Source organism: Coregonus lavaretus (genome assembly GCF_964263955.1).
Source record: "Coregonus lavaretus genome assembly, chromosome: 28".
In the NCBI taxonomy this organism is placed as follows: domain Eukaryota; kingdom Metazoa; phylum Chordata; class Actinopteri; order Salmoniformes; family Salmonidae; genus Coregonus; species Coregonus lavaretus.
Window position 1 is genome coordinate 4253526 of NC_140015.1, and position 16314 is coordinate 4269839.

Sequence of the window (16314 nt, forward strand, 5' to 3'; positions counted from 1 at the left end):
CGTTGCAAGCGCCATGCTCTACCAACTGAGCTACAGGGGAGTCCTATGTCGACATAACCTGAAAGGCCGCTCAGCAAGGAAGAAGCCACTGCTCCAAAACTGCCATAAAAAAGCCAGATTATGGTTTGCAACTGCACATGGGGACAAAGATTGTACTTTTTGGAGAAATGTCCTCTGGTCTGATGAAACAAAAATAGAACTTAATGACCATCGTTATGTTTGGAGGAAAAGGGGGTGGCTTGCAAGCCGAAGAACACCATCCCAACCGTGAAGCACGGGGTGGCATCATCATGCTGTGGGGGTGCTTTGCTGCAGGAGGGACTGGTGCACTTCACAAAATAGATGGCATCATGAGGAAGGAAAATTATGTGGATATATTGAAGCAACATCTCAAGACATCAGTCAGGAAGTTAAATCTTGGTCGCAAATGGGTCTTCCAAATGAACAATGACCCCAAGCATACTTCCAAAGTTGTGGCAAAATGGCTTAAGGACAACAAAGTCAAGGTATTGGAGTGGCCATCACAAAGCCCTGACCTCAATGCTATGGAACATTTGTGGACAGAACTGAAAAAGCGTGTGCAAGCAAGGAGGCCTACCTACCTGACTCAGTTACACCAGCTCTGTCAGGAGGAATGGGCCAAAATGTACCCAACTTATTGTGGGAAGCTTGTGGAAGGCTACCCGAAACGTTTGACCCAAGTTAAACAATTTAAAGGCAATGCTATCAAATACTAAGTGAGTGTATGTAGACCTCTGACCCACTGGGAATGTGATGAAATAAATAAAAGCTGAAATAAATCATTCTCGCTACTATTATTCTGACATTTCACATTCTTAAAATAAAGTGGTGATCCTAACTGACCTAAGACAGGGAATATTTACTAGGATTAAATGTCAGGAATTGTGAAAAACTGAGTTTAAATGTATTTGGCTAAGGTGTATGTAAACCTCCGACTTCAACTGTATATACTGAGATCATGAGACACTTAGATCGCACACAGGTGGACTTTATTTAACTAATTATGTGACTTCTGAAGGTAATTGGTTGCACCAGATCTTATTTAGGGGCTTCATAGCAAAGGCGGTGAATACATATGCACGCACCACTTTTTGTTATTTATTTTGTAGAATTTTTTTAACAATTTATTTTTATTATTTCACTTCACCAATTTTGACTATTTTGTGTGTGTATGTCCATTACATGAAATTCTAATAAAAATCAATTTAAATTACAGGATGTAATGCAACAAAATAGGAAAAATGCCAAGGGGATGAATACTTTTGCAAGGCATTGTATACCCCCCCTACCTTGTCACAACACAACTGATTGGCTCAAATGCATTAAGAAGGAAAGAAATTCCACAACTTAACTTTTAAGAAGGCACACCTGTTAATTGAAATGCATTCCAGGTGGCTACCTCGTGAAGCTGTTTGAGAGAATGCCAAGCGTGTGGAAAGCTGTCATCAAGGCAAAGGGTGGCAATTTTAAGAATCTCAAATTTAAAATATATTTTGATTTGTTTAACACTTTTTTGGTTACTACATGATTCCATATGTGTTATTTCATAGTTTTGATGTCTTCACTATTATTCTACAATGTAAAAAATAGTAAAAATAAAGAACAACCCTTGAATGAGTAGGTGTGTCAAAACTTTTGACTGGTAGTGTAAATGTAAATGTATATGTAAAATGAATAATTGCAAAGCATGCTGAGTATTACTCAAATGAGCTCTGCCCCGAAACAAGGCCAATGAAAATACCCAGTGTGCTTTGCAGTTGTTCATTTTCACATATACATTTTGGTAATTTAGCAGACGCTCTTATCCAGAATGTCAATGTATTCAACTAAGGTAGATAAACAACAACATAACACAGTCATAAAGTAAAAAGTTCTGTAACCATTAATGAGAATGTTATTTCTGTTCGGCCAGATACTTGCACATTTATTTTTGTATTTTAAAAACACAAAACACATTCATTTTAATTTCATACAATACTTTGCAAAAGTATCTTGTATTTTATTTTGATACATTGGTCTTTAGGGTATTTTGTAGTTGTATTTTGTAATTGTAATTTATGCCCATCCCTGGCCACATATGACTGGGACAAATCCACTTGAACTAGTAATTACTAGTGGGACACTCGTCTATCATCCTGAGATCCCACTTCTCCCACATGCTGACCTCTGACATCACCTACTAAGGAAATTACCTCAATAACAGCATTTGACAGTTAAATGCAACAACAATATATTATTTATAAAAAACGATCTATTAATATGGTTTTTGAACACTATAATTTGTTTACAAGCATGATAGCTGTACTTTTAGTTCATGGTTTAAGCAGCTGTTGGCCATTAGCCAATCTGCGTTTCTCAACAAGTGCAAAGCATGTGAATGCATCCAACCGGTATTTATGACTTCACAACTGGTAAATTCCCACCTCCCACTTGGTTATGAATGCAGCGTAAGCATAAACAGCACTTGTCATTTTCCCATTCTTTTTTATTTATTTAACTAGGCAAGTCAGTTAAGAACAAATTCTTCTTTACAATGACGGCCTACACCAGCCAAACCCGGACAACGCTGTGCCAATTGTGTGCCTCCCAATCACGGCCGGTTGTGATACAGCCTGGAATCGAACCAGGGGGTCTGTAGTGACGCCTCAAGCACTAAGATGCAGTGCCTTAGACCGCTGCGCCACTCGGGAGCCCATGGCCTCAGCAATGTGTAATATGTTTTATGTTCTGTTATTGTGTATATTGTTTCTCATTTGTTGTTGTTTTTGTAAAACCAATTTGGTTTTCTACTAGTAGTGTGAAAGTATTTCATTTTTATTTTTTTATGTACCCTTATTTTACCAGGTAAGTTGACTGAGGACACGTTCTCATTTACAGCAATGACCTGGGGAATAGTTAATTGGAGTCAATTAAACAATGTAATCATGGTTTGTTCCTTCCTTTGTCCCTGAAAATCATAGAAAACACCCAACATGAACCTCTTAAACTACACAGAAAATTCGACAGTGTTAAATCAACACAGAGTGTTACATTTAACACTGGTCCAGTGTCTATTGGGGTCCACACTTTTCAGTATTAAATTAACACATTGCTTAGTGTAAAGCCTTATTTGCATATTTCCCAGAGTGCCTTGCCTTGCTAGTGAATTGTAGCGTTACCACCCATGACTGTATTTGTTAGTGACATAGACATGGTTGTTGCATTCATCCATGTTCAGTCCTGTGGCTTTCACCAAGTGAGATCCTAAGAGAATATGTTATCATAAAAATTAAATGATTTAACATAACACATTTCATAACGCCATATTTTGAGGGCCTAGTTTTACCCTAATACAGTGGCCTAAAACTCATGGTTTACAGGCCTGCAAGTCACATTATGCTGACTTGCAAAGTGATTTGCAATTCCTATTGGAGTCCAGCCAGAGTGGGGATATCCAACATTTTGAATTTTTATTCACCCAAACATGCATTCAGAATGACTACCTAAATAATCTAAACTGGAACAACCATTTCAGTAAAGGGTGCAACAAGTCCAAGTAACATAATAGATTAATAAAACAAATGATGTTCTTTGTATTTGAGTAGGATACAATTAATTTATCAATTAATGAACATGCAAAAACATAGATATTGAAATAAACAATTCAAAAAATCGTGCTGGGACATTTCATTATGATGGGTGTGGTTTTGGTTTAACACTGGTTATTAACACCAACAGGTTATTGTACACCAATGAGTGTTAATTTAACAGTTATAGAGTTAATTGAACACCTGAATCAACACTAGAAATGTTACACTGAAAAATCAACACTAGGAATACTGGCCAATTTACTTTATACCAAATCTATTTTTGGATGTTACAATATAAAGTATCCCAACCCTGGTCCAACAGTAAACATTTTTGTTGTAGCCCTGGACAAACATACCTCATTCAGCTCATTGAGGGTTTGATGATTAGTTGACTAATTTAATCAGGTGTGCTTGTCCAGGGTTACAATAGAAATGTGCACTGTTGGGGGTACTCGAGGACCAGGGTTGGGAAACATTGTTCTATACTGTAGAATAAACAAGACAAAACAAGCTTGATCTTCTTAAAACCAGCAATATATCTCATAAAAACACAGTTCATTTTCAACTACGATGATGTTGATTATGTTCATAAACAATATTGTTAAGGTTTTCAAACTCAGTAGATATTTTTCAAAACTACTACCATATTTTTCTATCCAGGATCATATAAATCAGGTTTATTGTTAATCCGTTTTTTTCTCTCCGTGAAAATATTTTTTTTTACACAAAATAATCAAGGTTACAAAATCCAGATGCAGTGCGTCTTTGATTAGGCCTATATATTGTCACACCCTGGCTCTGGGACTCTATTTGTTGAGCCAGGGTGTGTTTATTCTATGTGTTATATTTCTATGTTGGGGGTTCTAGTTTGTCATTTTCTATGTTGGCCTGAGTGACTCCCAATCAGAGGCAACGAGTGTCAGCTGTTTGCTGGTTGTCTCTGATTGGGAGCCATATTTAAACTGTCGGTTTTTCCTTTGTGTTTGGTGGGTTCTTGTTTCAAGTTGGTTGTGTTTTACCGTGTACTGTCACGTTACCGTCTTTTGTTGTTTTGTTCGCGTTTCGCTCAATAAATGAGTATGTTTGCCTGCAACGCTGCGCCTTGGTCTACTCCTTACCCTGACGTTCGTGACAGAAGAACCCACCATACCAGGACCAAGCAGCGTGTCCAGGAATCGGCAGCCTGGACGTGGGAACAGATTTTGGACGGGCAGGGGTCCTGGACCTGGGAGGAGATCCTGGCCGGGATGGATCGCCGGCCATGGAGTGAGACAATTGAGAGGCGACGGAGAGAGGAGCAACGGCGTAAGCAGTGTCAGCGTTGGACGGTCGAGAGGCAACCCCAAAAAAATTTTAGGGGGGGGCACACGGCATGGACGACGGGGCTGACGGAGGCAGAAAAGGGGCGGATTCAGAAGGCCACCAGGTTACGGGGGCCACTGGTCAAAGCAGGGAGGGAAGGTGTAGAGTCACGGCGAGAGGTACTGGGGTGTGTTACCAGTCCGGTCCGGCCCGTTCCAGATCCCGAGGTAAAGCCAGTGGTGTGTGTCCCCAGTACGGTCCGGCCTGTTCCAGCCCCTCGCACCAAGTGTACGGTGCGCGTCGCCAGCCCGGTCCGGCTTGTTCCTGCTCCTCGCACCAAACCTACGGTATGCGTCGCCAGCCCGGTCCGGCCTGTTCCTGCTTCACGCACCAAGCCTATGGTGTGCGTCGCCAGCCCGGTCCGGCCTGTCCCTGCTCCACGCACCAAGCCTACGGTGTGCGTCGCCAGTCCAGTCCGGCCAGTCCCTGCTCCACGCACCAAGCCTACGGGGTGCGTCGCCAGTCCAGCCCGGCCTGTTCCTGCTCCACGCACCAAGCCTACGGTGTGCGTCGCCAGCCCAGCCCGGCCTGTCCCTGCTCCACGCACCAAGCCTACGGGGTGCGTCACCAGCCCAGCCCGGCCTGTCCCTGCTCCACGCACCAAGCCTACGGGGTGCGTCGCCAGCCCAGCCCGGCCTGTCCCTGCTCCACGCACCAAACCTACGGTGTGCGTCGCCAGCCCGGCCCGGCCTGTTCCTGCCACTCGCACCAAACCTACGGTGCGCGTCGCCAGCCCGGCCCGGCCTGTTCCTGCCACTCGCACCAAGCCTACGGTGTGCGTCGCCAGCACGGCCCGGCCTGTTCCTGCCACTCGCACCAAACCTACGGTGCGCGTCGCCAGCCCGGCCCGGCCTGTTCCTGCCACTCGCACCAAGCCAGGGGTGCGAGTCGCCAGCCCGGCCCGGCCTGTTCCTGCCACTCGCACCAAGCCAGGGGTGCGAGTCGTCAGCCTGGTCCAGAACGTTCCTGCTACTCGCACCAAGCCAGGGGTGCGAGTCGTCAGCCTGGTCCAGCCCGTTCCTGCTACTCGCACCAAGCCAGGGGAGCGAGTCGTCAGTCCGGTGAGGCCCGTTCCGGCTCCACGCACCAAGCCAGGGGTGCGAGTCGTCAGTCCGGTGAGGCCCGTTCCGGCTCCACGCACCAAGCCAGGGGTGCGAGTCGTCAGTCCGGTGAGGCCCGTTCCGGCTCCACGCACCAAGCCAGGGGTGCGAGTCGTCAGTTCGGTGAGGCCCGTTCCGGCTCCACGCACCAAGCCAGGGGTGCGAGTCGTCAGTCCGGTGAGGCCCGTTCCGGCTCCACGCACAAAGCCAGGGGTGCGAGTCGTCAGCCCGGTCCGGCCAGTTGCTACTCCACGCACCAAGCCAGGGGTGCGCATCGTCAGCCCGGTCCGGTCCATTCCTGCTCCACGCACCAAGCCAGGGGTGTGTATCGTCAGCCCGGTTCGGCCAGGTGCTACTCCACGCACCAAGCCAGGGGTGCGCATCGTCAGTCCGGTCCGGTCCGTTCCTGCTCCACGCACCAAGCCAGGGGTGCGTGTCGTCAGTCCGGCTCCGGCCAGCGGGGCTAGACCGGACCAGGGGCGCTATGGGGGGTTGATTGGAGGGTGGTGGGCAAGGCCGGAGCCAGAACCGCCGCCGAGGAGGTATGCCCACCCAGCCCTCCCCTGTTTAGCTCTTATTGAGGCGCGGTCGCAGTCCGCGCCTTTAGGGGGGGTACTGTCACACCCTGGCTCTGGGACTCTATTTGTTGAGCCAGGGTGTGTTTATTCTATGTGTTATATTTCTATGTTGGGGGTTCTAGTTTGTCATTTTCTATGTTGGCCTGAGTGACTCCCAATCAGAGGCAACGAGTGTCAGCTGTTTGCTGGTTGTCTCTGATTGGGAGCCATATTTAAACTGTCGGTTTTTCCTTTGTGTTTGGTGGGTTCTTGTTTCAAGTTGGTTGTGTTTTACCGTGTACTGTCACGTTACCGTCTTTTGTTGTTTTGTTCGCGTTTCGCTCAATAAATGAGTATGTTTGCCTGCAACGCTGCGCCTTGGTCTACTCCTTACCCTGACGTTCGTGACATATATTTTCATCTCCTGAGAAGTTTGCTAATGTTGTTCCTCTCCTGTTAGTTAACTAACAATTCAAAGCTAATTAATAACCATTGTTTTACTAAATGAAATTTCTCAGTTATAGTCAACTGCCTGGAAAAAGTGTTTACAATAAGAGTTTATTCTTGCATTCTTGCCTGTGTTTAAAATGAGAACACTTATTGACAAATCTAAATGCCTAGTGGTTAAGTTTTAAACACTGACGTTTAGGTTATAAATGTGTCACATGTTTCATGGTTTTACAGTGCATTTTGTTCCTCTCCTAACTGTCACTAAAACGTTGAATACAATTAGTAACCATGCTTTACAAACATCTTCAACTTAGTTAAATTTACATTTCTCGGTTATACCGTCTTTCACCTAACTGCCTATGATTACATGTCAGGGGTAAAAATACTTTATATAGTTCAAACAAAGAGGGAATATATATATATATATATATATATATATATATATATATATATATACACACACACACACACACACCATTAACATACAAAAGAACAATTACAAAAAATCATAAGAGTCTCGTGCTTGGAATAAATTATGTATAAGCATATAGTAAAACAATTATAACAATGAAGATTGGTATAGTATGACTATATTTATGAGTATGTGCAATTCCCTACTAAATATCTTAATTTGAGCATTGATGTATTTCTCCTAAATGTTAGTTTGTTCCATATGAACAAGATGATAATACTCCACCATGAGTTGCTTTTACTTTCCATCTCTAGAATATTAGTGAAAATGTTTTCAACAAGTTTTATTTGAGGTAGAAATTAATATCCAGTGATTGTGTTTAGTGATGAGCTATTGTTTATTTTATGGCTTGACATTTAGCTCCTTCGGGGCATCTTCCTTTGATATTTTTGTCCAAGCTTCTTGAATTGCACCCTGGCATCCATTCTCATTTACAAGTCTCAACTTGGGTTTTTCTTCCAATTGCTTCTTGAAGGGACAGATGAACCACTTCCAGTAGCATTTCTGACTTCCATCTGGAGTGATTTGCCATTTGTCAAGGGGGTGACCAGACTCTTTATATTTACTGTAGGGGACACTATAGAGTCCTGTGATGGAAAAAGTCAATTATCACTTGCTACTTCAGTGGTACAAAAATCAACAGAAAATATATCTATGTTCTTGTACTGACTACCACTTAGAACCTTGCAGTGATGAAATTCCACAATGTGGAGACCGGTATGATTAGGTATGGTGTTGGTGCAGATAGCTGTGCAAAAGGGACACTGCTCCCAGCATCCCACTCAACTGATTGTATAGCATGTCACTTGCTCTGTATAGCATGTTGGTCATGTTAGACCTTTCAATAGCTAGGTTTCCATCCAATTGGCGACAGATTTTCCATCAAATTGACTTGTTGCAGATAAAAGGCTGTGCGTGATGACGTAGTGCACATACAAATCCCTTTTGCCGTTAAATTCCCATGGACCGAATAAAAAAAAGACATGCTAAATGGGTTTCCATCGCGTTTTCAACTCTACTGATGTTGCACTATATAGCGAGTGTGTCCACTCTGGTATTGGCATGTGCGCTCTAGCCAACAGCACGCAGGATGCACATACAGTGCTGTTGTCACGACTTCCGCCGAGGCTGCCTCCCCTCCTTGTTCGGGCAGGCTTCGGCGTTCGTCGTCACCGGCTTACTAGCCACTGCCGCTCCATATACCATCATTCCATTTGTCTTGTCTTGTCAATTACACACACCTGGTTCATTTCCCCTCACTAGTCCGTGTATAAGTGTTCCCTCTGCCCCCTTGTCCTTGTGGGTGATTGTTTTATGTGAGTTGAGTGTAGCTCGGTGGAGCTACTCGTACCTTGTATTGCCGGGGTAGATTGTTCCCCTGTGCCTGTATTTTGTTGTCGCTATCCAGCGCAACTGTGTACGACGGAATGAACTCTGTATTCAGTGATTTACCCTCCTGCGCCTGACTGCTTCTAATCACACTCATCACAGCTGTATCTGCATGCTGTTGGCTAGAGCGCACGTATAGCCTACATGATGTGATTATTTGTATTTGTGAAATGGAAGCCAAGCATCGATGATCATGTCACCAGAAAAATACCCTTGATATTTATTGGAAAGGAGCATCAAGCTCATCACCTTGCACTTTCATCATCCTGTGAAGTTCATTACTTATTTCATCTGTAGCCTAATAAACTGCATGCTTTCCCGACGAGTCGTAGTGGGAGGACCACACAGCTTGTCATCGCGTGACTCCAAGTTTACTTTCATATGATGGTTATAAATTATTTGTGCACTAAACCGTTTCCACTGACATTTCTCGCATAATTTACAGACACAAAAAGATCCCACTTTGTTTAGCATATTTAGTTTTCTCGACATGTGGAAAGTTGACCGAAAAATGTTCTGTTTCCATCAGGCCTGTCATGACATTTTTTTTTTATCCAACATGCACTTTACTCGCATAAAAAGGTTGGATGGAAAGCTGGTTATTGTCTTCCTTTCCATTTTGCCGAATTGTTTCAAGGGAACTTCTTATTTTGTTTTAGGAGAACGTAAACCTCTCATTAGCTAGGTTTCCATCCAATTGGCGACAGATTTTCATGCAAATATTCTAAAATCCACATAAAGAAAATATGTGAATTTTTCCACCTGAGGTGTGTTTCCACCAAACTGACTTGTTGCTGATAAAAATCAGTGCTTGGTGGTGTAGTGTCGAGAAAACGATGCTAATTATGCTGTGAGAACAAGGAAATCCGCTGACACTGTACTTTGATTATAAAGGTTTATTATATCAAAGGATTCCAGCGTCAATTTACAGATATCTGCCGATATCTGGAGAATAACTGGCTCCAATCTCTAATATGTTATTCTCCCCGTCCTTTGTCCCAAACCATAGTATATATCCTATGTAACCTGATATGGGTGTTTTCCCCTACAGACCAATCCCAGGACTCCACCTAACAGACTTCCTCTGCTTTAGGGTGCCCCTATAGAACTACCCTCCAGATGCTCCCTTAAGCTGAGTCAACATCCTCTAAGACCATTTGCAACCATTAGCAAAGTCATAAATTGTCCAGATACTACAATGGCATAGTGCAGAAAAAATATAATTTTTCATGTACTGAATAAAAATCTAAAGTTCAATGTGTTTCCATCGCATTTTCAACTCTACCTATAGATTTTTCACAAAAACTGTTGCGTTAAATAGCAAATGTCCCTACTCTGGTCTTGGCATGTGCACTCTAGCCAACAGCTCGCAGGTACAATGCGGGTAGGCTGTGAGGCCAGGTAGGCTAGTCTACATGGTGAGGTTATTATGACTCCAAGTTTGCTTCGATATGATGGTTGTTATGTAAATAATTGCGCATAAAGGCGTTTCCACCGCCATTATACTGACATAACAAGATCCCACCATGTCGAACGAACAAATGATCTGTTGGCATTTACAAAATTGTTCCGAAACTTCCTGTTTCCATCACAGCTGTCATGATTTTATTTTAGAAGGTATGACTTTACTCACATAAAAACTGTGGATGGAAACGTGGTTACTGTCTTTCTTTCCATTTCCTCGTCTTGTTTCTTCTTAAAGTGTAATCAACAAGAGATGACAATTAAGTGATAATGCCGGAGAAGCTGGTGTTTGGAGGATATATTGGCACGGGTGTTGTTAGGCCCGCTAATGAGGCGCGATTTCGCCTGGCATAGAAAATGTGCTCTCTCTTCAGGACACTGTTGTTCAGAGGAGCTAGCCAACAACACATGTAACACAATCACTTCAAACTAAAGCTGGAAAGACTGCAAACTAGCTGCACTTAGTTTCGTTTGACCTTTTTTCAATTGACATTTCTTTGTATATAGCCATAAAAATGATGCCAGCTGATTCATGATTTCGACTGGCTGAGAAAAGCTGCCTGCCTCCCTGTCTGGGTCCGACTCCCAACATGTGCATTACCATGGGACAGCTGGAGATCGAATTTGAATATTGAAACAATGTTGCAAATGTCGGAGAGACAGACAGCAAGGTTTATACAAATCTAGGCTGTTGAAAACTAAATGTTAGTCTAAAAGAAATGTGAGATAATGTCTAGATGCCTGGCTGGGCTGATGAGACAGTGAATTGCGCAGTCAGATGGAACAGAGTAAATAGGCATTTTAACATCATAGATTTAGCCAGTGGTGACAGGTGGAATAGACACCGTCTGGAATGGGGTTTTAACCAATCAGCATTCAGGATGAGACCCACCCGTTGCGTAATGTTGAGCAATTCCTCACATTGCTTCTGTGTATCATCAATAAGTTCCTCCTTCAGGTTTTGGACTCTTATGTCAGTGTTGCTCCTCCAGTTCCCCAGGAGCTGTGCATGTTCCTCATTCTTAAAATATGTCTCTATTTCGCCTTCAAATTCTTCACTTAGACTTGATTTGTGCTCAACCTGGACCATGTGGCTGTTTATTTTATTTCGGCATCTCTGTTGTCTCAAACGCATGCTTCTGCATTTTCCACGACCAGTCTGCATGGTGGTTCTCCAGCTTGTTGTACACCATGATCTCTAAAGTGTTTCGGAAACCGAAAATGAAGTTCTCTAAGCAGTGCCTTCCAGAGATCTTTAATTCTGAACTTGAACTCTGATGGTGAGGACAGATTACACTCCTGTTTCCACTGGGCTATTTAAGATCCTGGACATTCTGACTGTAAATTGGATTGGGAGGTGTCATTGGAGGGTCTCCCTCTAGGAGATTTTTGAAGTGAAACACTTGAGTGTCTATGTGAAATGGTATGATGTCACTTAAGCGGTGAACTGGGCAATTTTCATATTTTCTCTTTTGAAGAAGTTGTCGTCTTTGTTTTGAACATTTCCCGTAGTTTCTGCAACATTCTGATGGACAAATATGCAGTTTGGTTCGATTTTTACAGATGCCACCTTCAGAAAAGCCTGAGCACAAATCTGAAGAGTCTTGCATTTCAGATGGATTTTCTCCCATAATGTTGATCAGGGTCAAGTCACCTATCCCAATAATGAATGTGGCCAATTCGTTGTCATGCTTCATTGCTGTTTCAGAACTGAGCTCTTGGGATCTTAACCCTTTTGAATCTACGACTAGGACAGTCATACAGAAGCTAGTCTTTCAGGTCTTTATCTACCTTCGATAACTACGTAAATGCCCCACTGTGTAAGGTTCTGTATTTATTTTCTTAGTTCACCTTGTGTTCTTGAACGTAGTCCTGTTTCTTTGTGTTCTTGAACGTAGTCCTGTCTTTCATTTTTGTTCATTGATTTCACCTGTGTTAGTTACTCACCTGGTCTCATCAGCTCCTTATTTAGTTCATTCTGTTTGTGCCTTGTGAGGTATTGTTTGTTTTGACTCTACTAAGCCTTTTTATAGCTTGTTTGTGAGAACCAGTTATAGCCTTCAGTCCTAGTTTTTGATTCTCCTGCCTGTTTGCCTACCTGTGTATGACCATTGCCTGCCTGTGACCATGATTCCTGCCTTTTGCGAAGGCGAAAAAAACACCTGTCGCGCTCTGCGCGTGAATCTACACCTTTTTCTCCCTGAGTTACACACTGGTGCATTTCCCTGCACTTACTGCGAACTGAAGTCCAAACATTGTGTTTAAAAGTGTTAACTTCCCTGAGCTTTGGACCCCAAGAACAGAGAGAACAAATATATTTTTGTCCCCAAGCTTTTTAATCAGTTTGTCAAAGACAGCCGTAGACCTTTTTCCTGCAGTCGAATGACCAAAGCGCCCTTTAGTGGCCTCATGGGTGGAATATTATTAATATTTTTAATAATTTAATAATTAATTAATAATTTATTTTTAAATACAGAAAATCCGGTGATCCTATGTCAAACGGTTTTGTTATATTTCAGTCATCTGTGATGTATATAAGGTGTAATATTGGGATTCAAACTCAAAATGTAATACATTTCAACTCTATATCTCACATGGTACAGGTGTCTTCTTTTTCTAAGCCCATAACATTTACGTCATTTAGCAGACGCTCTTATCCAGAGCGACTTACAAATTGTTGCATTGAACTTATGATAGCCATTTTTTTATGGGGGGGGTAGAAGGATTACTTTTATACTATTCCAGGTATTCCTTAAAGAGGTAGGGTTTCAAGTGTCTCCGGAAGGTGGTCAGTGACTCCGCTGTACTGGCGTTGTGGGGGAGCTTGTTCCACCATTGGGGTGCCAGAGCAGCGAATAGCTTTGACTGGGCTGAGCGGGAACTGTGCTTCCGTAGAGGTAGGGGGGCTAGCAGGCCAGAGGTGGATGAACGTAGTGCCCTCGTTTGGGTGTAGGGTCTAATCAGAGCCTGAAGGTAAGGAGGTGCCGTTCCCCTCACAGTTCCGTAGGCAAGCACCATGGTCTTGTAGTAGATGCGAGCCTCAACTGGAAGCCAGTGGAGTGTGCGGAGGAGTGGGGTGACAGGAGAGAACTTGGGAAGTTTGAACACCAGACGGGACGCAGCGTTCTGGATAAGTTGTAGGTTGTTTAATGGCACAGGCAGGGAGCCCAGCCAACAGCGAGTTGCAGTAATCCAGATGGGAGATGACAAGTGCCTGGATTAGGACCTGTGCCGCTTTGCGAATGTTGTAGAGCATGAACCTGCAGGATCGGGTCACCGCTTTGATGTTAGCGGAGAACAACAGGGTGTTGTCCAGGGTCACGCCAAGGTTCTTTGCACTCTGGGAGGAGGACACAATGGAGTTGTCAACCGTGATGGCGAGATCATAGAGCGGGCAGTCCTTCCCCGGGAGGAAGAGCAGCTCCGTCTTGTCGAGGTTCAGTTTGAGGTGGTGATCCGACATCCACACTGATATGTCTGCCAGACATGCAGAGATGCGATTCGCCACCTGGTTATCAGAAGGGGGAAAGGAGAAAATGAATTGTGTGTCGTCTGCGTAGCAATGATAGGAGAGACCATGTAAGGATATGACAGAGCCAAGTGACTTGGTGTATAGAGAGAATAGGAGAGGGCCTATAACTGAGCCCTGGGGGACACCAGTGGTGAGAGCACGTGGTGCGGAGACAGATTCTCGCCACGCCACCTGGTAGGAGCGACCTGTCAGGTAGGACGCAATCCAAGAGTGAGCAGCGCCGGAGATGCCCAACTCGGAGAGGGTGGAGAGAAGGATCTGATGGTTCACAGTATCAAAGGCAGCAGATAGGTCTAGAAGGATGAGAGCAGAGGAGAGAGAGTTAGCTTTAGCAGTGCGGAGAGCCTCCATGACACAGAGAAGAGCAGTCTCAGTTGAGTCTTAAAACCTGACTGGTTTGGATCAAGAAGATCATTCTGAGAGAGATAGCAGGAGAGTTGGCTAAAGACGGCACACTCAAGAGTTTATCCACTACATAACCATGTGAGTGAGGTGTAGATTTGTTTAAGACTACCAAGAAACACTTTTTAACCCACTACAGTAAATTAAAGGTCCAATGCAGCCGTTTTACCTCAATATCAAATAATTTCTAGGTAACAATTAAGTACCTTACTGTGATTATTTGCAATTAAAATGGTCAAAAAGAAACAAAAATAGCTTCTTAGCAAAGAGCAATTTCACAAGCATGAATGTTGCTAGGACTGTCTGGGGGTGGTCTGAGTTATGTCACCAGGCAGGTCAAAATGCTGAAATTTCAGGCAGCTTTTTCAAACAGCTCCTACACTAAAAGGGCATTATCTTAATTTTCACAATTTTACAGTATTATTGCAACCTCATAATGTGGAAATATATATAAAACAAAATCACATTTTTGACTGTGCTGGGCCTTTAAGCCATGTCATTGGAACATGTGAAACATCTCCATTCATCAGCTCAAGTGGATACCCTGATAATAGCATGTCAGCTCCAATAGAAGGAAGACGTTCAATCAAATGTTTGTTCTCTCCATTGTAGTTCAGGTCTTGAGGAGCCTCATACAGCTGACATATTTCTGTCATTCTGTCATTAAGAGTGAAAGTGGGGACATTTATCAGTGAGGATATTTCGCTTAGATTTTGACCCATCTGCCCACATGAAATAATACTACAGTTTACTATAGAATAGGCCTACTACTGTACTTAATATAGAATTATATAGTAAACTATAGTATACTGTAGAATATTATACTACACACTGTAGTACTTACTTGTTGTAATGGCGCCGGAGGGGGAGGCTGCCGTTTTACGGGCTCCTAACCAACTGTGCTATTTTGTGTGTTTTTTGGCATTGTCATTAATGTTGCTGCTACCGTCTCTTATGACCGAAAAGAGCTTCTGGATATCAAAACAGCGATTACTCACCTCGAACTGGACAAGTATTTTTTCTTTAATGAGTCTGACGCGAAGGATATACTGCTTCTCCGAGACCAGGCCCAAATCCCCATCATTCGAATGAAGAAAATACGGAAATACATGTGGAGGAGATTGGGGTGCCTTGTGAGAATTCGTCGGCGAGTGGGTAACCCGCCTCTACCATCCGTTCTATTGGCCAACGTGTCACATGTGCAACCAGAGGGAAAAAAACTCTGGAAAATAGACCCTTAAACCCAGACTTGGACCACACACCCACTCAACTGAACAGCAGGCTAGTGATTGCTTTGCAACGCTTGCAGTTAGCCATTATTCTTTCCAAATCACTCATTGTTGAATTTGCGATTTCCAACTTGTTGTGTAATGTTTATGTCCAATGGCCGATGAGCACCGATACGTTTTATCGATAATTCATCTTCATATGACAAATATTTGCCAGTAGATAGTCGACGTGATTCATGATGATAACTGCTTGTCTAGCTTGCTAGCTAAGATTTTGAAAGTATGATGTTGACATGATCAGTCCAATCAAAACTACAGTAGATATGACGTGATTTGATGTCATTTTATCTGTGGCCAAGGACCTTGAGCCTTCTTGGAAGGGCACTTCTAATGTAACTCTATGGCAGCACCCAAGGGGCTGGAACTTTCGAGCTTCCCCGTAGATTTTGCTGTGATGTAGTGTCCCCATGAGTGACAGAACACTGAGCCAATCACGGCGCAACTAGTGAACATTACCAACCCCTACGCTCCGTATTTTCCGCTGGCTGCCCCACCACCACATAAAGCACCTGCATTTTGGAGCTGCCTTACTCAAGAAAGCAAAAAAGAGACCATGTTTGTATGCGGCTTTATTAACTCAATGTTTTTTTTTATACATTGTTTGCAAACTGATATGTGACACGTAATTAATGCCAAAATAACATGCAAAACAGGCGGGGCTCAAGCTAAACAGGTGGGGCTCACCTGCCCCACCTGCCCTGAATGAC

At 43.5% G+C, this 16314-nt stretch overlaps 1 pseudogene across 1 annotated transcript; it reads right to left on the reverse strand.

The window, feature by feature from the left end:
* Positions 1-11487: 11487 nt before the first annotated feature.
* LOC311103837 (interferon-induced very large GTPase 1-like) lies at positions 11488-12081 on the reverse strand (annotated as a pseudogene). Its single transcript has one exon. The product of its transcript is annotated as an interferon-induced very large GTPase 1-like (transcript).
* Between the last annotated feature and the right edge of the window lie 4233 nt (positions 12082-16314).